The sequence below is a fragment of the Pelodiscus sinensis genome, chromosome 13, assembly GCF_052426305.1.
Source record: "Pelodiscus sinensis isolate ZL-2025 chromosome 13, ASM5242630v1, whole genome shotgun sequence".
Classification (NCBI taxonomy): domain Eukaryota; kingdom Metazoa; phylum Chordata; order Testudines; family Trionychidae; genus Pelodiscus; species Pelodiscus sinensis.
Window position 1 is genome coordinate 665,924 of NC_143064.1, and position 27,151 is coordinate 693,074.

At 51.1% G+C, this 27,151-nt stretch overlaps 1 protein-coding gene across 3 annotated transcripts in view; it reads left to right on the forward strand.

Moving 5' to 3' along the window:
- The first annotated feature begins 710 nt into the window (after positions 1–710).
- ZMYM3 (zinc finger MYM-type containing 3) overlaps positions 711–27,151 on the forward strand; it is a 59,780-nt gene continuing 33,339 nt past the window's right edge. Inside the window, exon 1 of one of the 3 annotated variants that reach the window (XM_075918002.2) lies at positions 711–865. The gene's annotated coding sequence lies outside the window, so the exon portion shown is untranslated. Of the gene's footprint in view, positions 866–1,078; positions 1,463–27,151 lie in introns of those variants that run through there. The other 2 variants (XM_075918003.2, XM_075918001.2) reach the window with 2 other exon arrangements.

The window sequence follows — 27,151 nt, forward strand, 5'->3', positions numbered from 1 at the left end:
CGGGGCCTGGCGGGGATCCAGCGGGGCCGGGGGGGGGAGGTGTCAGTGGGCGGGGCCTGGCGGGGATCCAGCGGGGCCCGGGGGGGGGAGGTGTCAGTGGGCGGGGCCTGGCGGGGATCCAGCGGGGCCGGGGGGGGGAGGTGTCAGTGGGCGGGGCCTGGCGGGGATCCAGCGGGGCCCGGGGGGGGGAGGTGTCAGTGGGCGGGGCCTGGCGGGGATCCAGCGGGGCCGGGGGGGGGAGGTGTCAGTGGGCGGGGCCTGGCGGGGATCCAGCAGGGCCCGGGGGGGGAGGAGGTGTCAGTGGGCGGGGCCTGGCGGGGATCCAGCGGGGCCGGGGGGGGGAGGTGTCAGTGGGCGGGGCCTGGCGGGGATCCAGCAGGGCCCGGGGGGGGAGGTGTCAGTGGGCGGGGCCTGGCGGGGATCCAGCAGGGCCCGGGGGGGGAGGAGGTGTCAGTGGGCGGGGCCTGGCGGGGATCCAGCAGGGCCCGGGGGGGGGGAGGTGTCAGTGGGCGGGGCCTGGCGGGGATCCAGCGGGGCCGGGGGGGGGAGGTGTCAGTGGGCGGGGCCTGGCGGGGATCCAGCAGGGCCGGGGGGGGGGAGGTGTCAGTGGGCGGGGCCTGGCGGGGATCCAGCGGGGCCGGGGGCCCGGCAGTGGGCGGGGCCGGCGGGGGAAGTGGGGCTGCGCGCGGGGGCGGGTGGGGGTCCGGCTGCAGCCCAGCCCGGGGGCGGGGCCGTGTCCCGGGCCCCCGCGAAGCTCCGCCCGGCCGCGCTGTCACTCACCGCCCGGGGGAGACGCTCCAGCTCCGGGGAGGCGGCGTTGCCCGAGCGAGCGGGCGAGCGGGCGGGCGGCTCCCGAGTGGCGCAGGTAGGGCGGGCCCGGCGCGCTCGCAGGGCAGGGGCGGCCGGGGCCCGGCACCGGGGGCCCGAGGCAGGGCCGGCCCGCAGCGGCGTGGCGCGGGCCCGAGAGGGTTAACGGGGCAGACGGCCGCGGGGGGGCGGATCCGCTCCGCGTTTTGAGGGCAGCCGCCAGGAGGGGGCGATGCAGACGGGGCCGTTCCGCGCCGGGGTTTCAGCCCCGGGCGGGCGCGTGGCTGCGGCGGAGGCTGCCCCGCTCCGGCTTTCCCGGGCCCCGCGCCAGCCCCGGGCCGCTGCGCCGCTCCGATCCCGGAGTTCGCCCCGCGTTTTCGCGACGCCCTGCAAAGCCAAGGCGCTGCCTCCGATCCCGGACACCCAGCTCCGCTCCGGGTTTTGCTGGCTGCTGGCAGAAAGGGAGTCTCGCGAGCCCTAGCCCCGCCGCAGCCAATAGGGAACCGCCCCCTCCCGCCGCAGCCAATGAGGAGCCGCCCCCGCCCCCCCTCGGGCTGCAGCGCGCTGAGGGCTCGGAGCGGCGCCTCCATTTAAAGGGGCCGCGACCCGAATCCGGGCTCCGGGCAGTGCGGGCGGCGCGGCTGCGGGCAGCCAGGTATGAGCCGGGGCCGAGCTGGGGGAGGCGCCTCATTGGCTGCGGCCTTGGAGCGGGGGGGGGCGGCGGCTGCTGCTGCGCTCCCGGGTGGGGGCGGGGCCGGGCCCCTGGGGGGAGGGGTCCCTGGGGACACAGTCATGGGCGCGCGCGCCGCCCCTCCCCCGCCCCCTTTCCGCGCTGGGGGGAGGGGCGCGCACCGACCCTCCCCCGCCCCCTTTCCGCGCTGGGGGGAGGGGCGCATGCAGAGCCGCGATGGGGGGAGGAGCGGGGTGGATACCCCTCCCCTGTGGGGGGGGGGAGGAAGCAGGGTGGGTAGCAGGCCCTGCTAGGGGGAGAGGGGGGACAGAGGTGTGGGGAGGGGTGAGCGGGGTGGGTACCACTCCCCTGTGGGGGTGGGGGGGAGGAAGGAGGGTGGGTAGCAGGCCCTGCTGAGGGGAGAGGGGGGACAGAGGTGTGTGGGGGCGAGCAGGGTGGGTACCACTCCCCTGTGGGGGTGGGGGGGAGGAAGGAGGGTGGGTAGCAGGCCCTGCTGGGGGGAGAGGGGGGACAGAGGTGTGTGGGGGTGAGCGGGGTGGGTACCACTCCCCTGTGGGGGTGGGGGGAGGAAGGAGGGTGGGTAGCAGGCCCTGCTGGGGGGAGAGGGGGGACAGAGGTGTGTGGGGGCGAGCAGGGTGGGTACCACTCCCCTGTGGGGGTGGGGGGAGGAAGGAGGGTGGGTAGCAGGCCCTGCTGGGGGGAGAGGGGGGACAGAGGTGTGGGGAGGGGCAAGCGGGGTGGGTACCACTCCCCTGTCGGTGCAGGGGGAGGAAGGAGGGTGGGTAGCAGGCCCTGCTGGGGGGAGAGGGGGGGACAGAGGTGTGGGGAGGGGTGAGCGGGGTGGGTACCACTCCCCTGTCGGTGCAGGGGGAGGAAGGAGGGTGGGTAGCAGGCCCTGCTGGGGAGAGAGGGGGGACAGAGGTGTGGGGAGGGGTGAGCGGGGTGGGTACCATTCCCCTCTGGGGGAGGGGGAAGCAGGGTGGGGACCAGTCCCCTGCTGGGCTGGGGAGAAGAGGGAGGACTCATGGGGAGGGGGGCAGGTGAGGGCTGTCCCCTGGGGTTTTGCACTGGTGAGGTGGTTCAGTCTCCATGCCTGCTGGAGACTTGAGCAGTCTGGGGCTAGTGACCAGAGTTGCAGAGCAGATGGTGCTCATGTGGAGTGCTTGCTCTAGGTTCCTGTGTACCCTGCAGGCCTCCAGTTAGCCCAGCTGCCGTGGTGTGTTGCCCGTGGTTGACTGTTTCTTAATTGATTGCCAGATGTGCTTTGGCCTTGGGGCTCCTGGTTACCAAATAGGATTAGGACATTTGTACCTATCCAACTGGTTTCCCACTTCAGAGACCTTTCCACTCTCCTTTGCCACCTGGTTTGCATGCCTATTGGGCAGAGACTTTATTTGCAGAATGCACCACGTTCTGTGCTCTCCATACAAGAAAATAAAGATTTTGTGTTTGAAGGTGCCCAAAAATGCTGTTGGTGATACAGTAATCAGACTAGCTCTAGCTCCCTCTTCCTGAGCTAAGTTGTGGGAACTGGAGTGGAAAAAGGACACACAGGCATGTCCTGCTTAAGGGGAGGAGGGAACCTCAGGCCCTGGAGCCGGATGTGGCCCCCCAGATTGCCTGGATCTGGCCCCCAAGCTCAGAGGCCCTCCCCCCAGCATTGGGAAGCCTGTGCTGGTGCTCCAGCCCCCTCCCCCATAGGGCTCAAGCACACACAAATCTACCAGGCTGGACCTCTCTAGGCTCTGGTGGGCAAGGAGAACGTGGGAGAGTGTCTTTCTCCTCAGTTGGGGTCCATGTTGATGAGTGGGTTTTTTGCTTCTCACATGTGTGAGGCCCCTGGCTGATTTTTCTGTGGGCTAGCAGCCCCCCGACCCAAAAAAGGTTTTCACCCTGTCCTAAAGCATCTGCTCTACCACGGGGGTGTGCCTGTGGGTAGGGAAACAGGGTGAGGTTGGTCAAAGCTCTGCCTGGGTGGGGGTGCTATTGGAGCTGTGGTGATGGGATGTGCCTCCTGGTGGGGTGTCAGTCCCTGCAGGACATGCTGCTGGAGGTGGGCTCTGGCTGTTCCTGTTGCTCTGTGGAGAGGAGGCGTGGTTCTGCCTGCTGTGTGGGCTTGTTCTGGGGAAGGGTTAGGATGTGGCTGTGGGTTGCAGGGAGTGGTTTTGTGGGATGGCAGGTGGGGCTGTGGTGTGCACTTGTGATCGATGGAGGTGAGTCCTTCGACTAAGTGAGAGGGAGCCATTATTTGAGTTACTTTTCTGCCCCAGTAAAAGCTGCTCTGCATTGTTCTCTCTCACTTCCTGATCTGCTATTCCAGCTCTAGCCTGCAGCTCACTCACCTCGCATCAGTCTGCTTCCTTGTAAACTATGCTCCCATTCCCCACCTCGGAGCTCCTGATTAGAGCATGTCTTTGTGATCTGCTCCATCCTAGCTTCGTCTCCTCTTTAAAGGGACAGTAGCACACTTGCCCTCTGGGGTTGCCATATATGACGGAGCAAAAGCCAAACCGAGCTGCACCTCATGGCTCCAGATATGTTGCTTGCCCATTCACAAGCCCTAGCTCATTCAAAGTTCCCTTTGATCCTACAGTCATTTCTGCCCTCATCCCTGGCTGTAGGAGGGTGGTGATGCAGTGTAACAATCCCACCCAAACAACCTGTCACACCAGACAGCAATAAAAATCTGGTGAGTGGCATGAAGGACCAATATCAGGTGGGTTGGAGAGAAGCCTAAGATTGTGAGGCGGCTACAGACTTCTGCTGGCGGAGCACAGGTTAGGGCTGTGGAGAGGTGCAGTCCCTGAGAGAGACAGCAGTGCTGGCTACTGCCTGTAGGGTAGGCACAGTGACCAAACGAAAGGCTTGTCCACAGTGGCAGAGGTAAAGTGCTGGCTGTTACAGTGCTGCTCACGGAGCACAGCAGCAAAAACACAACTGGGTGTCCACAGTCAGCTGCCAGCGCATTAGCATGACCTCCCTCGCGGCACCCGCAGCTCCTTTTTGGAGCAATGCATTGTGGGCAGCTCTCCCACAGAGCACCTCTTCCTCTTATGCTGCAGAAGTTTGTGGAGAGGCATGAGGCATCCTGGGTCCTGTCTCAAAGCCCCATGGTACAGCCCAGCAACCCCTGCACTTCTATCCACATTTCATGCCATCTTTCAATGGCTCCTTGCTATGCGGGAACGGATCCATAGCTGTTCACAACTGCTGATCAGTCTCACTAGCACATCACAAATGGCAGCGGAGCTATTCCTGAAGCTGCAAAGTGACGATGAGGAGTCCTTGCAGCGTTCTATGACAGGAGATTGCTCGTGGCATTTGTGGAGGGACTGACCCCTGTGGAACGTTGCTTTTAGGCTTAGGAAACCAGCACTGAGTGGTGGGATCTCATCCTCATGCAAGCCTGGGATGACAAGCAGCAGCTGCAGAACTCCTGGACGAGGAAAGCCACTTTCATGGGGCTGTGTGCTGAGCTTGCCCCCATCCTGTAAGCATAAGGACTCGTGAATGAGAGCTGCCCTGCCGGTGGAGAAGTGTGTGGCGATCGTGCAGTGGGAGTTGGCTACTCCAGACAGCTTCTGCTTGGTTGCCAGTCATTTCGGAGTGGGAAAGTCGACTGTTGGACTCATGCTGATGGAAGTGTGCAGGGCCATCAATCAGATCCTGCTCCGAAAGGCACTGACTCTGGGCAACATGCATGAAATTGTGGATGGCTTTGCATGGATGGGCTTCCCACACTGCTGGGGTGATAGATGGCACATGCATTCCAGTTCTGGCACCAGACCACATACCCTTTGAGTACATTAACTGCAAGGCGTATTTCTTCATGGTTCTGCAGGTACTTGTGGATCACTGTAGGAGTTTCATGGTCATTTCTGGATGAGACTGCGTTAAGGTGCATGACGCTCACATCTTTCAGAACACTGGCCTGCTCAGGTAGCTGCAAGTGGGGGCTTTCTTCTTGGACCAGAAGTTCACTGTGGGGGAAGTGGAAATGCCTGTTGTGATCCTTGGAGATCCTGCCTACCCCTTAATGCCCTTGCTCATGAAACCACACACAGGGAACTTTGACAGCAGCAAGGAGCGGTTCAATAACAGGCTGAGCAGGTGCAGAATGATTGTGGAGTATGTGTTTGGCTGTGTGAAGGCCCACTGGTGATGTTTGTATGAGAAGATGAGTTTGGCTGATGATCGCATCTCTTTGGTTATCACCGCATGCTGTATACTCCATAATAATTGCGAAGGGAAGGATGAAAACTTCACTCAGGGCTGGACTACTGAGACTCAGTGCCTGGAAGCCAAGTTTGAACAGCCCAAGACCAGGCTTCCAGGGCAGAACAGCATGGGGCTGCAAGGATCAGGGATGCCTTGAAGCAGCAATTTGATATGGAAAGTCAGTAACACGTGTTGCCACTTGAGGGAGTACAGTGGCTGCATTGCTAGGGGATTACTGATAGGTTCGGCACTGCACTTAGCACTACAGTGGCCCTAGTTTTGCTGGGGTACACCTGCTTGCTTTCATGTAATGGAATAAAAATGTATTTGAAACACTTGCATTTCATTTATTCCCTACAGTAAATGTGGAGCATGTGTAAAGCATGGAGCAGCTGCACTCTGTGGGAGCCTGGGAGGGAGAGGTGGGAGATGCAGGAGGTGAGGCATGCCCTGGGAAGTTCACAAGTTTGTGTGTCCAAGGTTCACATGCAGCCCTGCTATCTGATGAGCTGTGTGTGTGTGTTTGGGGGGGGGATAGGAGGAGGTCTGCAGTTCATCAGGGCTAAACTCTACGTGAACGGGTGTTGAGTGCACTGGGAGTGTGTAGGAATCGACACAGGTTGCTATTGGGCAGGCAGGTGGGCTGTGTGCTGGGTGGTGCCCAAATTGGATTGGCAGTGACAGAGAGTGTATTGAAAAGAGTTTTCAGATATTGGCTGCAGACGGGGAGCAGGAGGTGCTACTAGCACTGCAGGTGAAGTAGCTGCAAGACTAGCATGTCTGCTTGCCACTCCATAACGTTTGGGGTCTGCTGCATGCTCTCCTTCTGCTCCCTCCTGCTGCTCTCCCTCCACTCCTGCTTCCTCTGTGTTTGGCATCAGTGTGGCTTAGGGAGTGCTAGGATGAGGGAAGGTCCTCTCAAGGATTGATAACTGGCTAAAAGACAGGAAACAAAGGGTAGGAATAAATGGTCAGTTTTCTGAGTGGAGAGAGGTAACTAGTGGGGTCCCCCAGGGGTCTGTCCTGGGACCAGTCTTATTCAGCATACACATACATGATCTGGAGAAAGGGGTGTGACGGCGCGTTGGGCGTCCCCCGTCTCCTGCACCCCGAAATGGCGCAAACAGACTCCACCAGCCAGTGGAATTGAGGATGGTTTATTGCTCCTCCAGGATACAGCACAGATGTAATCTGGTTACAGGAACTGGGGCTAAGAGGCCTCAGTGCCCCCCCTTGAGATGGGGGAGTCCCAGCCCCCCTCCCCAGCTCCTTCTCCCCTGCTTTCCAGACAGGAACTAACTCTACCTCTCCCAGCCCTGCCCCCAGCCAGGGCAGCCTTCCACCTCCCTTTGTTTCTCCCCATGGGGGGTAGGCTGGTTCAACCGGTATGGTACCTTTGCATAATAAGGTTTTCCCTGATGGGTCTTGCTCCAGACAGCAGAGGTCACCACAGCCCAGCAAGTACCCCCACTACGTCACAAGGGGTAAACAGGATGTGGCAAAATTTGTAGATAAACTGCTCATGATAGTTAAGACCAAAGCAGACTGTAAAGAGCTTCACAAGGATCTCACAAAACTAGGTGACTGGGTAACAAATTGGCAAATGAAATTTAATGTGGATAATTGCAAATTAGTGCCCATTGGAAAACATAATCCCAACTATATGTACAATATGATGGGGGGCTAATTTAGCTACAGCTACTCAAGAGAGATCTTGGAATCCTTGTGGATAGGTATCTGAAAACATCTGCTCAATATGCAATGACAGTCAAAAAAGCAAACCATGTTAGGAGCCATTAAAAAGGGAGCGAGAATAAGACAGAAAATATCCTATTGCCTCTATATAAAATCATGGCGCACACACATCTTGAATACCATGTACAAATGTGGTCACCTCATCTCAAACAAGATATATGGGCATTGGAAAAGGTTCAGAAAAGGGCAACAAAAATGATTCTGGGTTTGGAATGGATCCCCGATGAAGAGAGATTAAAAAGACTGGGACTATTCAGCTGAGAAAAGAGGAGACTAAAGTTGGGGGAGGAGAAGATATGATAGAGATCTATAAAGTCATAAAGGATAAAGATCTATAAGGAAAAGTTATTTACTTGTTTCCACAACATGAGAACTAGGGGTCACCAAATGAAATGACTAGGCAGCAGGTTTAATCCAAATAAAAGGACATATTTCTTCATGCAACGCACAGTCAACCTGTCCATCAATATTTATTAGCCAGGCTGAGCAGGGATAGTGTCCCTTGCCTCTGCTTGTCAGAGGCTGGGAATGGGTGACTGGTGGGATGTCTCACACAACTCCTTTCTAGTCTTTCTAGGGCACTCCTGTGCCCTTCTCTCATGCTCTGCCGGAGCTACAGCTGCTTGAGATAGGCAGGCCAAAATTGCAACATGTTACAGAAAGTCCATTATTAATGCTAGACACAGCACTGCCCCAGCCTGTTTCAAACACTTGCAATATCCACGTGCCTAGCACTGCCTGACTGTTCTGGAGCAAGCTCACATAATATACAGCACTGATGGGCACCCTTCTCCCCCACGCACCTCATGCACTGGGGAACCTGAGCCCTGCACTTTCTACACCTCTCCCTCCCTCCCAGCACTTTTGGAGGAGCTGCAAATCGCCTGGTTTGTGCTCAGTCTCTGCTGCTTCTCCTCTTTCACAGAGCTGGAATGCCATGAAGTGGGAGCAGGTAAGTGCAGGGCTCCACTGCCCTGCTGTGCAAGAGGTGTGTGGGTTCGGGGACCAGCAAGGGGGTCACGGGTGGTCTTTGAGGCAGATTGCCGAGATGCAAGTGATTGCATCAATGTTCTGTTTGGTCTCTGACTGACTCCTTGCTGGTAGCAGCATCACAGATTCATAAGCCTCCTTTCTGTAACCCTCCCGGTCCCAGCTACTTGCCTAAGTGCTTCTTGAGACTCCATCCATTTAAAAGGTGCATCCTCCACTGCCTCCAAGGGTGCGAGTGGCTCACCTGCTTGGGGGTAGCCTCTGGATACCGAGTCCTCCTCTGGTTCTTGGTCCCTCTCCCAATTAGCACACTCGGCCCCAACTTCCTCCTCCTGTTTCAGTCCAGTGTTGGATGCCCCTGAGTCTCTGAGGTGTCCAGGGTGGCCTTTGGCATGGAGGTGGGATCATCTCCAAGTACAGGTTGAACCTCTCTAGACTGGCATCCTCAGGCTCTCACTGGTGCCAAAACAGAGAATTTGGTGGACCTCGGGAGGTTTATATTGTCTGGCAGCATTAGCAACACTTCCACTGCTTGCTGGCTTCTGAGAAGATGTTTAGGGGTAAACTAGAGTGAAACAACATCACAGAACATTGAGAGCCAGGACGGGTGGCTGCAGGAAACTTGGCCACCCTTTTGATAAGTGGACACCAGGCTACTAAAATCCAGGGCTACGTCTACACTGGCAGCTTCTTGCACAAGAACTGTTCTGCGGAAGAGTTCTTGTGCAAAAAGTCTTCCACAAGAGTGCATCCACACTGGCGTGTGCTTTTGTGCAAGAGCGTCTATGGCAGTGTGGACGCTCTCTTGCGCAAGAAAGCTCTGATGGTCATTTCAGCCATAAGGGTTTCTTGCACAAGAAATTCATGTTGCCTGTCTACACTGCCCTCTTGCACAAGAGGGCTTATTCCTCGTGGGGAGAGGAATAACTCTTCCGGAAGAAGCCCTGTTTTTCGATGCTGTACTGTAAATTTACTTGCACAAGAACGCGCGTGCACTGTAGACCCCCCAGACAGTTTTTGCGCAAGAACAGCTGTTCTTGCGCAAGAAGCCGCCAGTGTAGACGTAGCCCAGCTGTGGCTGGATCAGAGAGTGCTGGGCTAGAGAGCTTCAACCAGTATCTCATCCAGCTCTTTGTAGAATCTGGGGCTCGTGGGCATGGCATTGGAGCAGTGGTTTGCTTTCTGCACCTTATGGTAGGCATCTTGCACCTCCTTCATTGTGACCCTACACTGCAGCATGTCCTGGTTGTGGTCCCTTTTAGTCATGCTTTAAATTAGGTTTGATGGGCAGATGACCAAAGCCCACAGGTAAGTGAAGAACATGGAGACCTGAGAGATGGGTCAGAAATGGGAGGGAGCGTGGGCTATGATAGCAGAGAAAAAGGCGGGACAAGGCAGAACTCGGAGGCAAAGTCAAATCAGTATCTTAGATGCCTGAATACAAATGCAAGGAGTATGGGGAATAAGCAGAAAGAAATTGAAGTGCTAGTAAATAAACACAACTGTGACAGTTGGCATCGCAGAGATTTGATGGGCTAATACACACAATTGGGATAGAAGAGTACAGCTTACTCGGGAAGGGTAGCTGGGGAAAACAGGGAGGAGGTGTTGCCTTATATATTAAAAATAAACACTTTGATTGAGGTAGAGATGGATGTAGGAGACAGACTTGTTGAGAGTCTCTGGGTTAGGTTAAAAGGAGTAAAAAACAAGGGTGATGTCATGCTAAGGGTCTAATACTGATCACCTACCCAGGTAGAAGAGGTGGATGAGGCTTTTTTTAAACCGCTCATAAAATCATCCAAAGCACAGGATTTGGTGGTGATGGGGGACCTCAACTATCCAGATACCTGTCGGGAAACTAACACAGCGGGACACAGGCTATCCAATGAGTTCTTGGACTGCACAGGAGACAATTTTTTATTTCAAAAGGTTGAGGGAAGCTGTTCTAGATTTGATTGAGAATTTGAAAGGGGAAGGCAACTTGGGTGAAAGTGATTATGAAATCATAGTTTGTGATTCTAAGGGTGGAGATGACCCCACCTCCATGCCAGAGGCCACCCCGGACACCTCAGAGACTCAGGGGCTGACAGAGGGCAGACTACCCGACATAGTCAATGAAGCGGGGATTTAAATATCCCCCATGTCATTAAAAGAAAAATGGCTGCCGTGTTGTGCCGGCTCAGCTGATTGACTGCGTGATGTGCTGACAAGATGCGGATCAGTCAGCAGGGAAAGTTGTTGTCGACCGATCCTGTAAACTCCTTTCACAAAGCATAAGGGATCAGTCGACAATGGCTTTCCCTGTCGATCGATCTGCATCTTGACTGCTATGCTGTACCAACGATCAGATGAGCTGGCACAATGCGGTGGCCGTTTTTATTTTAATGAAGCGGGGGATATTTAAAATCTCCGCTTCATTAATCATAGAACTGGAAGAGACCTCAGAAGGTCATCAAGTCCAGCCCCCTGCTCTAGGCAGGACCAGTTCCAACTAAATCAACCCGGCCAGGGCTTTGTCAAGCCGAGACTTAAACACCTCTAGGGATGGAGACTCCACTACTTCCCTAGGTAACCCATTCCAGTGCTTCACCACCCTCCTAGTGAAATAGTTTTTCCTAATATCCAACCTGGACCTTTCCCACCACAACTTGAGACCATTGCTCCTTGTTCTGCCATCTGTCACTACTGAGAACAGCCTCTCTCCATCCTCTTTGGAACCTCCCTTCAGGAAGTTGAAGGCTGCTCTCAAATCCCCCCTCACTCTTTGCTTCTGCAGACTAAACAGACCCAAGTCCCTCAGCCTCTCCTCATAAGTCATATGCTCCAGCCCCCTAATCATTTTGGTTGCCCTCCGCTGGACCCTCTCCAATGCGTCCACATCCTTTTCGTAGTGGGGGGGCCCAGAACTGGACACAATGCTCCAGATGCGGCCTCACCAAAGCCGAATAAAGGGGAGTGATGACATCTCTGGATCTGCTGGCAATGCTCCTCTTAATGCCCCCTAATATGCCATTAGCCCTCTTGGCTACAAGGGCACACTGTTGACTCATATCTAGCTTCTCATCCACTGTAACCCCCAGGTCCTTTTCTGCAGAACTACTACTTAACCGGTTGGTCCCCAGCTTGGGATTCTTCCGTCCCAAGTGCAGGACTCTACATTTGTCCTTGTTGAACCTCATCAGTTTTCTTGTGGCCCAATCCTCCAATTTGTCTAAGTCATTCTGTACCCTATCTCTGCCCTTGAGCGTATCTACCTCTCCCCCCAGCTTAGTGTCATCCGCAAACTTGCTGAGGGTGCAATCCATCCCCTCATCCAGATCATTAATAAAGATATTGAACAAAACCGGTCCTAGAACCGAACCTTGGGGCACTCCGCTAGAAACCGACCCCCATCCTGACATCGAGCCATTGATCACTACCCGCTGGGCCCGGCCTTCTAGCCATCTTTCTATCCATCTTACCGTCCATTTATCCAATCCACAATCCCTTAACTTGCTGGCAAGAATATTGTGGGAGACCGTATCAAAAGCCTTGCTAAAGTCAAGGTATATAACGTCCACTGACTTCCCCATGTCCACCGAGCTAGTTACCTCATCATAGAAGCTAATCAGATTGGTCAGGCACGACTTGCCCTTTGTGAATCCATGCTGACTATTCCTAATCACTTTCCTCTCATCCAAGTGCCTCAAAATGGATTCCTTAAGGATCCCTTCCATGATTTTTCCAGGAACCGAGGTAAGACTGACCGGCCTATAGTTCCCTGGATCATCCTTCTTCCCTTTTTTGAAGATGGGCACTACATTTGCCTTTTTCCAGTCATCCGGGATTTCTCCCGATCTCCACAACTTTTCAAAGATAATAGCCAAAGGCTCCACAATGACATTTGCCAACTCCCTCAGTACCCTCGGATGCACTAAGTCCAGACCCATGGATTTATGTACGTTGAGCTTTTCTAAATAGTTCCTAACCTGTTCTTTACCCACCACGGGCTGTCCATCTTCATCCCATCTTGCGTCACTTGGCGCAGAAGTCCAGGAGCCGACCTTGTCCGTGAATACAGAGGTAAAGAAAGCATTGAGTACTTCAGCTTTCCCCACATCATCTGTCACTAGGTTACCTCCTTCATCCATTAGGGGCCGCACACCCTCTCTGATCACCTTCTTCTTGTTAACATGCCTGTAGAAACCTTTCTTGTTATCCTTCACATCCTTAGCCAGTCACAATTCCGTTTGCGCTTTCGCCTTCCTGATAACCCCCCGGCATTTTCGAGCTATACCTTTAAACTCTTCCCTGGTCATTTGTCCAAGTTTCCACTCTTTGTAAGCTTCCTTTTTGTGCTTAAGTTCACCAAGGATTTCCCCTGTAAGCCAGTCCGGTCTCCTACCATGTTTGCCTCTCTTGCTACGCGTCGGGATGGTTTCTTTCTGTGCCTTCAATAAGGCTTCTTTAAAATACTGCCAGCTGTCCTGGACTCCTTTCCTCTTCATGTTAACATCCCAGGGGATTCTGCCCATCAGATCTCGGAGGGAGTCAAAATCTGCTTTTTTGAAGTCCAAGGTGTGTATTTTACCACTCTCTTTTCTTCCTTTGGTCAGGATCCTGAAATCTACCATCTCATGATCACTGCTTCCCAGGTTGTTACCCACCTCCACTTCCCCTATTTGTTCCTCCCTGTTTGTGAGCAGAAGGTCAAGCTGTGCACGGCCCATGTCGGGTATGTCTAATTTACATGCCTCTGTTGGCAGAGGCATGTGGTCTAGACATACTCTGTGGAATGGTGGAAGGGAGAACAGCAACATAGAACAGTGCATGTCAGGAAGGCAGATTTTAGTAAACTCAGAGCTGGTGGGTTAAGGTCCTATGACAAGCAAGACTAAGAAGAAAAACAACTGGAGAGAGTTGGCAATTTTTCAAAGGGACGTGATTAAGGGCCCAAAAGCAAGCTATTCTGTGGGGTCTGGCCCACGAAAGCTCATCACCTAATAAACCATCTTGTTAGTCTTTGAAGTGCTACATCGTCCTGTTTTTTGTTTCAATTACTAGTAACTCTTTTCCCTTTTTTCCAGATCTTTGATAAAAATATTTAGTAGCGTTGGGCTGAGAACCAGTCTCTCGGTGCACAGTCATTCACTGGTTATTTTTCATTAACGTTTTGAGATCCTAGCTAGATTTTAACATTAACGTTGAATAGTGCTAATTTTTGAATCAGATTGTTGTGTGGTACTAAGTCAAATGACTTACAGAACTCTAGGGATGTTATGTTCACCCAATTACTCTTCTGGAGCAAACTTGTAATTGCCTTTTTGTTTGACAAGACCTGTTCTCTAAAATCATGTTGACTGGGCACTAATTATATTCTCATCCTATAATTCTTTGAGTCACTTTTCAGCTCTTTCTGAGATCGGAAACATGCTTGCCCTTCCAGAATTATGACACAAGATGAACTTTTTTTCGAATCCTCTGGAAATTTCCTGTTTAAAGATTTACTAAAAATTTACATTCTTGATCCAGAGAGCCCATTGGCCAAGTAATTTAAAACTCTTGGGTGCAAACTCTTCTGCATCCAAGGATGCGTTTGTTCTTCCACTTCTTTTAGTGGAAGAGCAAACATGCTCTTTCAGTGACCCCTATATTCCTCTTTCCACAAGGAATAAGGGGGCTTCCAAAAGAAGGGGTTTTTCTGACATTTGGTCCAGTCTAGACAGGCCAAATGTTGGAAAAACTTCTTCCTACAGAAGAATTGGGGAAAAAAGCAGCAATATAAGGGTTGGGGATAGCAAGTGACGGAGAGGAGAACAGAGAGGGCGGGGCTTCAAGGAAGGGGCAGTAGATCTTGGCTTGTTCTGTCATTTAAAAAGTGATCTTGGGTGTGAAAAGGTTGGAGACCACTGGTCTAGAGTAAGTCACCGCTTGAATGCCCTGGAGCTTGATGACATGTCTGTGCACAAAGGGAGACTTCTCAAGCACTGGGTGTAACTGACTGTAGGGAAACAGCATTATTTACACTTTGAGCTGGCATCAGCACTGTGTGTTTTTCATTAAATGCTTGGTAGATGTGACCTCCCAGCCCCTCTGGGTAGCCCCTGCATTCCTTTGCATGACGATTAACTGACCTTGGGCACTGCTCTGGAGGATGTCAATAATCAGTATGTGTATCCCATGAGGTTAGGAGGATATTGATCATAACACAGCCGGGCTCACCATCAAGGCCGCCTCCTACTGGTCACTCATGGAATTGGCATTTTTGGTGCTGGAGTGCCCCCTTCTGGCTGGTCTCACCTGCTTTTACTGTTATTCTGCACCACTCTCAGGGCCCACACCTCTCCCATACTGTGGTGTCCTACCTGGGTACTGCTCTTCCGCAGTGCCCCCACACTCTGGAGTCCTCCCCCTCTGGGGACCCTCAACTCCTATGCCCCCACTGCCAGCCTTCATCCAGCCCCTGCCACAGGGGCAAACTGCTGTCTGAAATGGCCACTCCTCACTGGCAAGGGGGTGTGGACCTGCTGCTTTTGCCTACCCTGGCTGCCTCCCCGCAGCCCTGGTACCCTGTGGCCTTGCTTCAGGCACTGCAGCCTGGGAGTTGGCCTGGCCAGAGCTTCCCCAGCTCTGCCCACCTTTCCCCAGCCCTGCTCCAAGTCAGGAAGCCTCCAGCTTCCCTGGCAGCCAGGTCCCTCCTGCTCCCCAGCTAGAGCAAGTGTGTCTCTGCTCCGCTTCACGAGCCTTTTTTTATACTCCCCTCAGCTGGGCCCTAACAGGCTACTACCAGCTGTAGCTGCTTGTTCCAGGGCTGGGTTTTAACCCCTTAAAGGGCCAGTGCAGGGCAGATGCCCCATCACATTGATCGAGAGGTGTGACGACCCAAGTTCCATATTCAGAAGCCCTGTTGGCTCCATCTCAACTCGCAGCTTTCTGGGATCCAACATCTCATTCGTCTGGCAGAAAGAGTGATCACCCTGTCATCCAGTCCAAATTCTGCCAGTTAGGGGTTTAGGGTTACCCAGATTGCATCCCTGACCACTCTGGCTAATGGCTGTTGCTTGTCTAATTCAGTCTTGAATCCAGTAGCACAGCATCCCATGGCAGAGCTCCACGGATTGACTGTGTTCTGTTTTCTCTTTAACCCTTCTGCCTATGAATGTAGTGGGGATGGCTCCCAGTTCTTGTGGGTGATGATATGGCAGCTGTGTTGGTACCAGGATATTCCTCATTCCATGAGGAGTACAGCTAGTTCGGATTAGGAAGCCTAATCCGAACTAGCTACTCCGTGCCGCGTGTAGCCACGCGGCACGGGGTTCGAACTGCCAGCATTTAAAAATGGCGCCAGCCGGCTTCATGCAAATGAAGCCCGGGAAATTCAAATCCCGGGCTTCATTTGCAAGTGCGGTATGCCTACATTACCCTCCTAGTTCGAATTAGGAGGGTAGTGTAGACATACCCTAAGAGAGCCTTTTGACACTGATGAAGTCATTCTGTTGCTCGGCAGGAAAAACTTTTTTCTATATATAGGGAGAGTGCAAATCTCTTTCCTAATAGCTAACAGAACACTGGGAACTATTTTTTACTCCCACTACATTTTGAGCAGATGTTTTCAGGGAACTATCTACAATTACTCTTGCGTGAGTAGTGACAGCTAATTTAGACCTCATCATTTTGTATGTATGGCTAGGATTACTTCTCGCCAATGTGCATTAATTTGGATTTATCAATATTTTAATGTTTTTGTGAAACCCCTTTGTAACTCTTCATACTTCATGAACGCAGGCAAGTGAAATATACAAATATAATTTCCATGAGCAGGCAAGAAGGTTCGGCCAAAACAATTAGGCAGAAGAAATTAGCCAAAGACTCCAAAAAGTAACAGCATTTTTTAAAAATATATCAAAAGTAGGAAGCCACTGGTGGATCAAGAGGCTAGCGGAGCACACAAGGAGAAATTAAATGAATTCTTTGCAACAGTCTTCGTGACTAAGAATGTGAGGGCAATTCCCAACCCTGAGCCTTTCTTTTTAGGTGACACATCTGAAGAACTGTCCCATATTAAGGAGTCTTTAAAGGAGGTTTTGGAACAAACTGATAAACTAAACTGTAATCAGTCAGCAAGATCCAATGGCATCCACCCAAGAGATCTGAAGGAATTCAATTGTGAAATTGCGGAACTACTCACTGTGGTTTGTAACCTATCATTTACATCAACTTCTGTACCTGATGACTAGAAGATTGTTAATGTGATGCCAGTTTTTAAAAGGGCTCTAGAGGTGATCCTAGCAATTGCAGGCTGGTAAGCTTGACTTCGGTACTGGGCAAATTAGTTGAAACTGTAATAAAGAAGAGAATTGTCAGACACATAGATGAATGTAATTTGTTGATGAAGAGTCAACATGGCTTTTGTAAAAGAAAAGCATGCCTCACCAGTCTCCTGGAACTCTTTGAGGGGTCGACAAGCATTTGGACAAGGGAGAGCCATTGGTTTATAGTATACTTAGATTTTTCAGAAAGCCTTTGACAACTACCCTCAACAAAGGCTTTTAAGCGAAGTAAGCTGCTATAGGATGGGAGTGAAGCCCCCTTCATGGATTGGTAAATTGTTAAAAGATAGGAAATAAAGAGTAGATCTAAATGGTCACCTTTCAGAAGGAAGGGAGTTAATTAGCAGTGTTCCCCAGACGTTTGTAGTGGGACCAAGCCTATTCAACATATTCATAAATGATGTGGGGTAAACTGCGATGTGGCAACATTTGCAGATGCCACAAAACTTCTTAGGATAGTGAAGTCGCAGGCAGACTATGAAGGGCTATGAAAGGACCTCTCAAAACTGGGTAAACTGGGCAACAATAACAGTGTTGGGAATCGTTTGAAAGGGATAGATAACGACCAAACAATCCTATTCCCTGTCTAGAAATCCATGGTATGCCTGCACCTTGAATACTGCGTAGAGTTCTAGTCATCCCATCTCAAAAAGATGTATTGGACAAGAACTAGGGGTCACCCAATGAAATTAATAGGCGGTGGGTTTGAAACAAAAGGTAGTTTTTCTTCACTCAGTGCACCGTCAACCTGTGGAACTCCTTGCCAGAGAATGTTGTGAAGGCCAAGACTATGAGGGGGTTCAAAGAAGATCTAGATAAATTCATGGAGGTTTGGTCCATCAGTGACTATTAGCCGGGATGAGCAGAGATGGTGCCCTAGTCTTTTTGCCAGAAGCTGGGAATAGGCAACAGGGACTGGGTCACAGGATGATTCCCTGTTCTGTTCTCTCCCTCTGGGGCATCTGGCATTGGCCACGATCGGCAGACAGGACACTGGGCTGGATGGACCTTGGGCTGACCTGGTGTGGCCGTTCTCTTAACTCTCTTGAGTAACCTTTTTATCATCTGCAAATGTTGCCACCTCAGTGTTTACTCCCTTTTCCAAATCATTTATGAATACGTTGAACAGCGCTGATTCCAGTACAGATCCCGAAGGGTCACTGCTGTTTGCTTCTCTCACTTGTGAGAGCTGACCACCCTTGTTTCCTGTCTGTCAGTCCCTGATCTATAAGAGGACCTCCCCTTTTATCCTATGACTGCCTTCTGAGCTTAATAGTCTTTGGTGAGGACCCTGTATCCTGAAATAGCTATCCAACATCTTAACAGTAAGCCCATTATTTCGGGCTCGGTATTCCAGCGTCCCATGAGGAGTAAGGGATGTTTTGGAATAGTGGGTTATTTCGAAATTCAACGCCAAATTACAAAATAAGCTATTTTGAAATGAGATATGCAATGTGAGCTACACAAATTGCGTATCTTATTTCAAACTCCGGTACAGTGTAGATGTAGCCTGAAAGTCCTACATATGGTATATGTACTGGATCACTCTTGTGTATATGCTTCTTGACTCCCTCAGAATTCGAATAGATTGGTGAAGCATGATTTCCCATTATAAAAGCCATGTTGATTCTTCCCCCAACATACTGTGTTCATCTAGAGGTCTGATATTTCTGTTCTTTCTATCGTTTTACCCAGTTTGCATGATACTCATGCTTACTGGCCTGTAATTGCTGGGATCACCTCTGGAGCCTTTTAAAAATAATCATTGTTAGCTAACATCTAGTCATCTGGTGATTTTAAGAAAGAAGTTACATAATGTAATAAGCAGTTCTGCATTTTTATAATTTAGTTCCTTCAGAACTCTTATGTGAATTCCATCTCGTCCTGGAGACTTAGAAAAATTAGATGTCTGCAAGTCACCAGGGCCTGATGAAATGCATCCTAGAATACTCAAGGAGCTGATGGAGGAGGTATCTGAGTCTTTTAGCTATTATCTTTCGAAAATCATGGAAGACAGGAGAGATTCCAGAAGACTGGAAAAGGGAAAATAATAGTGCCCATCTACAAAAAGGGAAATAAGAACAACCCAGGAAACTGCAGACCAGTCAGTTTAACTTCTGTGCCAGGAAAGATAATGGAGCAAGTAATTAAGGAAATCATCTGCAAACACTTGGAAGGTAGTAAGGTGATAGGGAACAGCCAGCATGGATTTATAAAGAACAAATCATGTCAAACCAATCTGATAGCTTTCTTTGATAGGATAACGAGTCTTGTGGATAAGAGAGAAGTGGTAGATGTGGTATACCTAGACTGTAGTACAGCATTTGATACGGTCTCGCATGATATTCTTATCAATAAATTAGGCAAATACAACTTAGATGGGGCTCCTATAAGGTGGGTGCATAACTGGTTGGATAACTGTTCTTAGTGATTAGTTATTAACGGTGCTGGAAAGGCATAATAAGCGGGATTCTGCAGGGGTCTGTTTTGGGACCAGTTCTGTTCAATATCTTCATCTACAATTTAGATACTGGCATAGAGAGGATACTTATTAAGTTTGCTGATTATACCAAGCTCGAAGGGGTTGCAAGTGTTTTGGAGGATAGGGTCACAATTCAAAATGATCTGGACAAATTGGAGAAATGGTCTGAGGTAAACAGGATGAAGTTTAATAAGGACAAATGCAAAGTGCTCCACTTAGGAAGGAACAATCAGTTTCACACATACAGAATGGGAAGCGACTGTCTAGAAAGGAGTATGGCAGAAAGGGATCTAGGGGTTATAGTGGACCACAAGCTAAATATGAGTTAACAGTGTGATGCTGTTGCAAAAAAAGCAAACATGATTCTGGGATGCATTAACAGATGTGTTGTGAGCAAGACACGAGGAGTCATTCTTCTGCTCTACTCTGTACTGGTTAGGCCTCAGTTGGAGTATTGTGTCCAGTTCTGGGCACCACATTTCAAGAAAGATGTGGAGAAATTGGAGGCGGTCCAGAGAAGAGCAAGAAGAATGATTAAAGGTCTAGAGAACATGAGCTGTGAGTGAAGACTGAAAGAATTGGGCTTTTTTCGTTTGGAAAGGAGGAGACTGAGAGGGGATATGATAGCCGTTTTCAGGGGTCTAAAAGGGTGTCACAAGGAGGAGGGAGAAAAATTGTTCTCCTTGGCTTCTGAGCATAGAACAAGAAGCAATGGGCTCAAACTAAAAGGCACAGTGACTAGAGCCAAATCCCTGCAAGCTGCATGGAAACTTTTTAAAGACACCATAATAGAGGCCCAACTTAAATGTATACCCCAAATTAAGAAACAGCAAGAGACCTAAAAAAGAGTCGCTGTGGCTTAACCACCATGTAAAAGAAGCAGTGAGGGACGAAAAGGCATCTTTTAAGAAGTAGAAGTCCAATCTTAGTGAGATAAACAGAAAGGAACATAAACACTGTCAAATCAAGTGTAAAAATCTAATAAGAAAAGCAAAAAGAAATTTTGAGGAACAGCTAGCCAAAAACTCAAAAAGAAATAACAAAATGTTTTTTAAGTACATTAGAAGCAGGAAGCTTGCTAAAAAAACCTGTGGGTCCCCTAGATGATCGAGATAGAAAAGGAGCAATCAAGGACGATAAAGCCATTGCGGATAAACTAAATTATTTCTTTGCTTCAGTCTTCACGGCTAACGACGTTAAGGAGATTCCCAAATCTGCACCGTCCTTTGTGGGTGATGAATCTGAGGAACTCTCCCAGATTGAAGTGTCATTAGAGGAGTTTGTGGAACAAATAGAAAAACTCAGTGTTAACAAATCTCCGGGACCGGATGGCGTTCATTGAAGGGTTCTAAAAGAACTCAAATGAAAAATTGCTGAACCATTATCTGTGGTTTGTAACCTATCCTTTAAATTGGCTTCTGTACCTAATGACTCGAAGGTAGCCAACGTGACACCAATATTTAAAAAGAGCTCTAGAGGTGATCCTGGCAATTACAGATCGGTAAGTCTAAGTTCAGTACCGGGCAAATTAGTCGAAACAATAGTAAAGAATAAAATTGTGAGGCATGTAGAAGAGCATAATTTGTTGGACAAAAGTCAACATGGTTTCTGTAAAGGGAAGGCATGTCTTACTAATCTATTAGAGTTCTTTGAAGGGGTTAACAAGCATGCGGATAAGGGGGATCCAGTAGATATAGTATACTTGGATTTTTAGAAAGCCTTTGACAAGGTCCCTCACCAAAGGCTCTTGTGTAAATTCCATGGCCATGGGATAAGAGGGAAGGTCCTTTCTTGGATTGAGAAAAGGTTAAAAGACAGGAAATAAAGGGTAGGAATAAATGGTAAATTTTCAGAATGGAGAGGGGTAACTAGTGGGGTCCCCCAAGGGTCAGTCCTGGGACCAATCCTGTTCAACTTACTCATAAATGATCTGGAGAAAGGGGTAAGCAGTGAGGTGGTAAAGTTTTCAGATGATACCAAACTTAGGATAGTCAAGACAGAAGCAGACTGTGAGGGACTCCAAGAAGATCTCACCAAACTGAGTGATTGGGCAACAAAATGGCAAATGAAATTTAATGTGGATAAGTGTAAAGTAATGCACATTGGGAAAAATAACCCCAACTATACGTACAGTATGATGGGGGCTAATTTGGCCATGACAAATCAGGAAAGAGATCTTGGAGTTATCGTGGACAGTTCTCTGAAAACTTCCACACAGTGTGCAGCGGTGATCAAAAGCGCAAATAGGATGCTAGGAATTATTAAGAAAGGGATAGAAAATAAGACACAGAATTATCTTACTGCCCCTGTACAAAACTATGGTATGCCCACATCTTGAATACTGTGTACAGATGTGGTCTTGGAAAGGATTCAGGAAAGGGCAACTAAAATGATTAGGGGTTTGGAACGGTTCCCATATGAAGAGAAGCTAAAGAGACTGGGACTTTTCAGTTTAGGAAAGAGGAGACTGAGGGGGGGATATGATAGAGGTCTATAAAATCATGAGAGGTGTGGAGAGGGCCGTGGGGGGGGGGGGGGGAAGGCGCCCCCAGGGGTTGGCTGCGCCGCGCCACGGGAGGGGGCTTTGGCCCCGGGGCAGGTGCCCACGGGGGTTGGCCGCACTGCGGGAGGGGAGGAGCCGCGCCGCACCGCGGAAGGGGGGTTTGGCCCCACCGCGGGAGGGTTGAGGGTTGCCCCTGGTACAGGCTCCTGCGGGGATTTGGCCCCGCCACAGAATGGGGGGAGTTGCCCCCGAGGCAGACTCCTGCGGGGGTTTGGCCCCGTTGCGGGAGGCGGGGGTTAGCCCCAGGGCAGACATGCTCGGGGTTTCCCTGAGCCACAGGGGGCCCGGAGGAGGCATGTGCTGGCTTCCCGCGGGGGGGGGGGGGCAGGGAGAGAGAATCCTGGGAGGAGGCAGATGCAGGTGACTCTGCTGCCACTGGTACCCTGTCCCTGCTCCCCAGACTCCACTCCCCTGTCCCCAGCTACAGAACTCTGTCCCCATTCCCGTCCCCACTCCCCGAACTCTGTCCTCACTCCCCTCTCCCTAGCTACAGAACTCTGTCCCCATTCCCGTCCCCACTCCCCGAACTCTGTCCTCACTCCCCTCTCCCTAGCTACAGAACTGTCCCCATTCCCATCCCCACTCCCCGAACTCTGTCCTCACTCCCCTCTCCCTAGCTACAGAACTCTATCCCCATTCCCATCCCCACTCCCCGAACTCTGTCCTCACTCCCCTCTCCCTAGCTACAGAACTCTGTCCCCATTCCCGTCCCCACTCCCCGAACTCTGTCCTCACTCCCCTCTCCCTAGCTACAGAACTGTCCCCATTCCCATCCCCACTCCCCGAACTCTGTCCTCACTCCCCTCTCCCTAGCTACAGAACTCTGTCCCCATTCCCATCCCCACTCCCCGAACTCTGTCCTCACTCCCCTCTCCCTAGCTACAGAACTGTCCCCATTCCCATCCCCACTCCCCGAACTCTGTCCCCACTCCCCTCTCCCTAGCTACAGAACTGTCCCCATTCCCATCCCCACTCCCCGAACTCTGTCCCCACTCCCCTCTCCCTAGCTACAGAACTGTCCCCATTCCCATCCCCACTCCCCGAACTCTGTCCCCACTCCCCTGTCCCCATTCCCGTCCCCACTCCACAAACTCTGTCCCCACTGGCACTCTGTCCCCTGCTGCAGAACTCTGTCCTCTGCCCTCCCAGCACCCTGTTCCCTCTCCCCTGCCCCCAGCCTCAGAACTCTGTCCCCACAAAATGTATAATTATAAATGCTTCATTTTAAATTTAAATAGCATGAATAAAAAACAGACCATTTATTTCATAACTATAAACACCTGATTTTAATTTTACGTATCGCATAATTTAAAAATAAACTGTTTATCAGAGTGTGTAAGTAAGGGCTGGGGATAGCAAGTGATTGACAGGAGGAGAATAGGAAGGGCGGGGCTTCAAGGAAGGGGCGGGGCAGTAGATCTTGGCCTGTTCTGAGATTTAAAAAGTGATCTTGGGTGTAAAAAGGTTGGAGACCACTGGTCTAGACAGTACTGGGTCCTGCCATGAGGGCAGGGGGCTGGACTCGATGACCTCTCGAGGTCCCTTCCAGTCCTAGTATTCTATGATTCTAGTGACTTATTACAGTAAAACTCTAATTGTCCGGCATCCAGTGGTCCGGCACTCCTGATAGTCCGGCATCAGCTGGAACCCAGAAGTGCTCCGGCTAGCCTGACAATTGGAGCTGTTCTGCCCCCAGCTTCCTCAAGTCCGCCGCTGGTCAGTTTAAGCAGCGGCTGACTTGGGGAAGCCGGGGGCAGAGTAGCTGGGGTGCTGCCAGGTTGGTCCCGCAGCGCTGCCCTCTCCCAGGGGGCACAGTTCCCCACCAACCCCAGACCCCTCATAGCCCCCCTTCTGGTAGTCCGGCATATCTGATAATCCGGCACCCCCTGGGTCCTAAAGGTGCCAGTTTATGGGAAGTTTACTTACCCTAAATAAGCCCTAAGATCCCCTCTAGTGACACGTCAGTCTGGGACAGTGGCTCAGACCAGCCTCCTAAAAAAGTGTGGCTGGGAGTGTGGGGATTTCCCTCATATCCTCTGCAGTGACGACTGATGCAAATAATTGATTAGCTTATCCAATGCTTCTTTAGCCACTTAGTTGTCCAGTGGCCCACTGGCTGTTTGGCAGGCTTCCTGCTTCTGATGTGCTATAAATACATACCTTGCATTTCAACTGCTATTAGTTGTCGTTATATAGTTACTCTTCAAATGCTGTTTTGGCCTGCCTTCTCATGCTTTGACACTTAACTTCCCAGAGTTTATACTCCTTTCTGTTTTCCTGCAGTAGCACGTGACTTCTGATTTTTAGAGGATGCCTTTTTGTCTCTTAAGTGCCTCTTTTACTCTGCTGTTTAGTCACGGTGGCATTTTGTGGATATCTTACTGGGGTTTCTTGTTTTTAAATGTGGGCGTACGTTTATAGCTTGCACCTCTGTGATGGTGTTTTTAAATAGTCTTCATGCAATTTGTAGGCATTTCATCCTTTTGACTGTTCCTTTTAATTTCTGCTTTACTAGCTTCTTCACTTTTGTGTAACTTCCCTTGATGAAGGTAAATGCTACTGTGGGGGGTTTCTTTTGGTATTTCTCCTCCTCATAAAGATTTTAAATGTAATTCCATTATAATTGCTATTCCCAAGGTAATCAGAGTTACAAACTGACTGGTCAGTTACACACCTCCTTTGGAACCAGAATTATGCAGTCCGCTAGAGCAGAGACCAGACCAAACCAAATCAAAACCACACAGTTAAGAACTGTGTTAAATGTAAGCTACTAACGAAAGGAAAGAATCCAGTTAAAAATATTGACAAGGTAGGGAATCTGTTTCTAGACTTAAGATGGTTAAAACTCACATTTTTTTTCTGCATAGTACATTTTAAAATCTGCTTTCCGGGTATCACTTGGAACCATTGCAGGAGCGATCTCGAGAGAGATCTTGGAGTCATTGTGGATAGTTCTCTGAAACATCCACTCAGTGTGCAGCGGCAGTCAAAAAAGCAAATAGAATGTTAGGAATCATTAAAAAAGGGATAGAGAAGAAGACAGAGAGTCTTATTTCCTATCTATAAAACCATGGGATGCTCACATCTTGAATACTGCTACAGATGTGGTTGCCTCATCTGAAAAAAGATATATTGGCATTGGAAAAGGTTCAGAGAAAGGCAACAAAAATTATTAGGGGTTTGGAACGGGTCCTGTATGAAGAGAGATTAAAAAGTCTTGGACTTTTCATCGTAGAAAAGAGTAGAGTAGGGAGGGATATGATAGAGGTCTATAAAATCATGACAGGTGTAAAAAAAGCGAATAAGGAAAAATTAGTTACTTCTTCCCATAATGTAAGAACTAGGAGTCACCAAATGAAATTAATAAATGGCAGGTTTAAAACAAACAAAAGGAAGTTGTTCTTCATGCAGTGCACAGTCAACCTGTGGAACTCCTTGCCAGAGGATGTGGTGTAGACTAGGACTTTAACAGTGTTCAAAAAGGGGCTAGATACATTCATGGAGGTTAGGTCCATCAGTGGCTATTAGCCAGGATGGGTAGCGTCCGTTGATCTGGAAATGGATGATGGGAGAGGGTCCTTGTGAGGATTCCCTGTTCTGTTCACTCCCTGTGAGGCATCTGGCATTGGCCACTGTGGGCAGACAGGACACTGGGCTACGTGGGCCTTTGGTCTCACCTAGGGATGTACAGTAAAACTCTGATGGTCCGGCACCATCAGGAACCCGGAAGTGCTCCGGGTAGCTGGATGATTGGAGCTGCTCTGCCCCCAGCTTCCCTGATTCAGCTGCTGCTAAAACTGACCAGCGGCTGAATCGGGGAAACCGGGGGCAGAACAGCTGGAGTGCTGCCGGGTAGGTCCCGTAGCGCTGCCCCTCGGGGCTGCGGGACCAACCCGGCAGCACCCCAGCTGCCCTGATTCAGCTGCTGCTGAAAATGACCATCGGCTGACTCCAGGAAGCCCGAGACAGAGCTGCTCTGCCCCAGCTTCCTGGAATCAGCTGCTGGTCAGTTTCAGCAGCAGCTGACTTGGGTACACCTGGGACAGAGCAGCTGGGATGCTGCCGGGTTGGTCCCCGCAGCGCCGAGGTTTGGCGCTACCAGACAAACCCAGCAGCGCCCCAGCTGCTCTGTCCCAGGCGTGTCCGATTCAGCTGCTGTTGAAACTGACCAGTGGCTGACTCCAGGAAGCCCGGGGCAGAGCAGCTCTGTCTCTGGCTTTCTGGAATCAGCCCCTGATCAGTTTCAGCAGCGGCTGACTTGGGGACACCTGGGGCAGAGAAGCTGGGGTGCTGCCGGGTTGGTCCAGTAGCGCCGAGGAGTGGCGCTGGGGGACCAACCCGGCAGCACCCCAGCTGCTCTGCCCCAGGCGTCCCCGAGAGCAGCTGGGGTGCTGACGGGTTGGTCTCGCGGCGCCAAGTGTCGGCGCTACCCGACCAACCCGGCAGCACTCCAGCTGCTCTGCTGCAGGCCTCCCAATTCAGCCGCTGCTGAAACTGACCAGCAGCGGCTGAATCAGGGACTCCTGGGGCAGAGCCGGACTATCAGAAGGGAGGGCTATGAGGGGGTCTGGGGTAGCATCCCCCCACCCCACCCCAGACCCCTCATAGCCCCCCCTTCTGATAGTCCGGCACCCCCTGGGTCCTAAAGATGCTGGATTATCGGAAGTTTACTGTAGTGGTATAGTCGATTAAGCGATAAGCAAAAGCTTATAGGTTAATACTATAGACTACACGCATTTCCCTCCCTCCTCCCTTGCCAGGACATTTTTTAGCAGGCTGGCCAGCAGCCCAGCTCACTTCTGGCTCGCACTGGCTCCAGAACCTACCCCTGCTGCAGCTCTTCATTCAAAGTATATTAGGAGTCAGGCAGGCTCAGTTCTGGCTCATGCTAGATCTGGGAGCTCAGACCCACCTTAGACAGGGGCTGCTGCCACCCCACACCGCTGCCTCTTTATCACCGGGCAACTAGCCGGTCCGCAAGGAGAGCTGGTGTTTAAACTGTCTCCCCTCATGGACCAGCTCCTGCCTGATCCCCCTACACTGCTGCCTTTGATACGCTGGCTGCCAGTCCTGCCTCCCGGGACTAGAGACTAGTCGACTAACCGATAAGAATTCATGAGGGTACTCGACTGTTCAGTGAACCGCTATTTAACATCCCCAGTCTGACCCAGTCTGCCCATTCCTATGTTCTTCGCTGTCTTTCCTAGACCGCTAACTCAAACCCTGGCAGAGTGACCACAGCAGCTTTGATCTTCTCTGTAATGTGGACGTACCCAAGCGTCCACTAAACTGTCACTCCCACTGCCGTGTCTTGCTCTCAATGCCAACTTAAC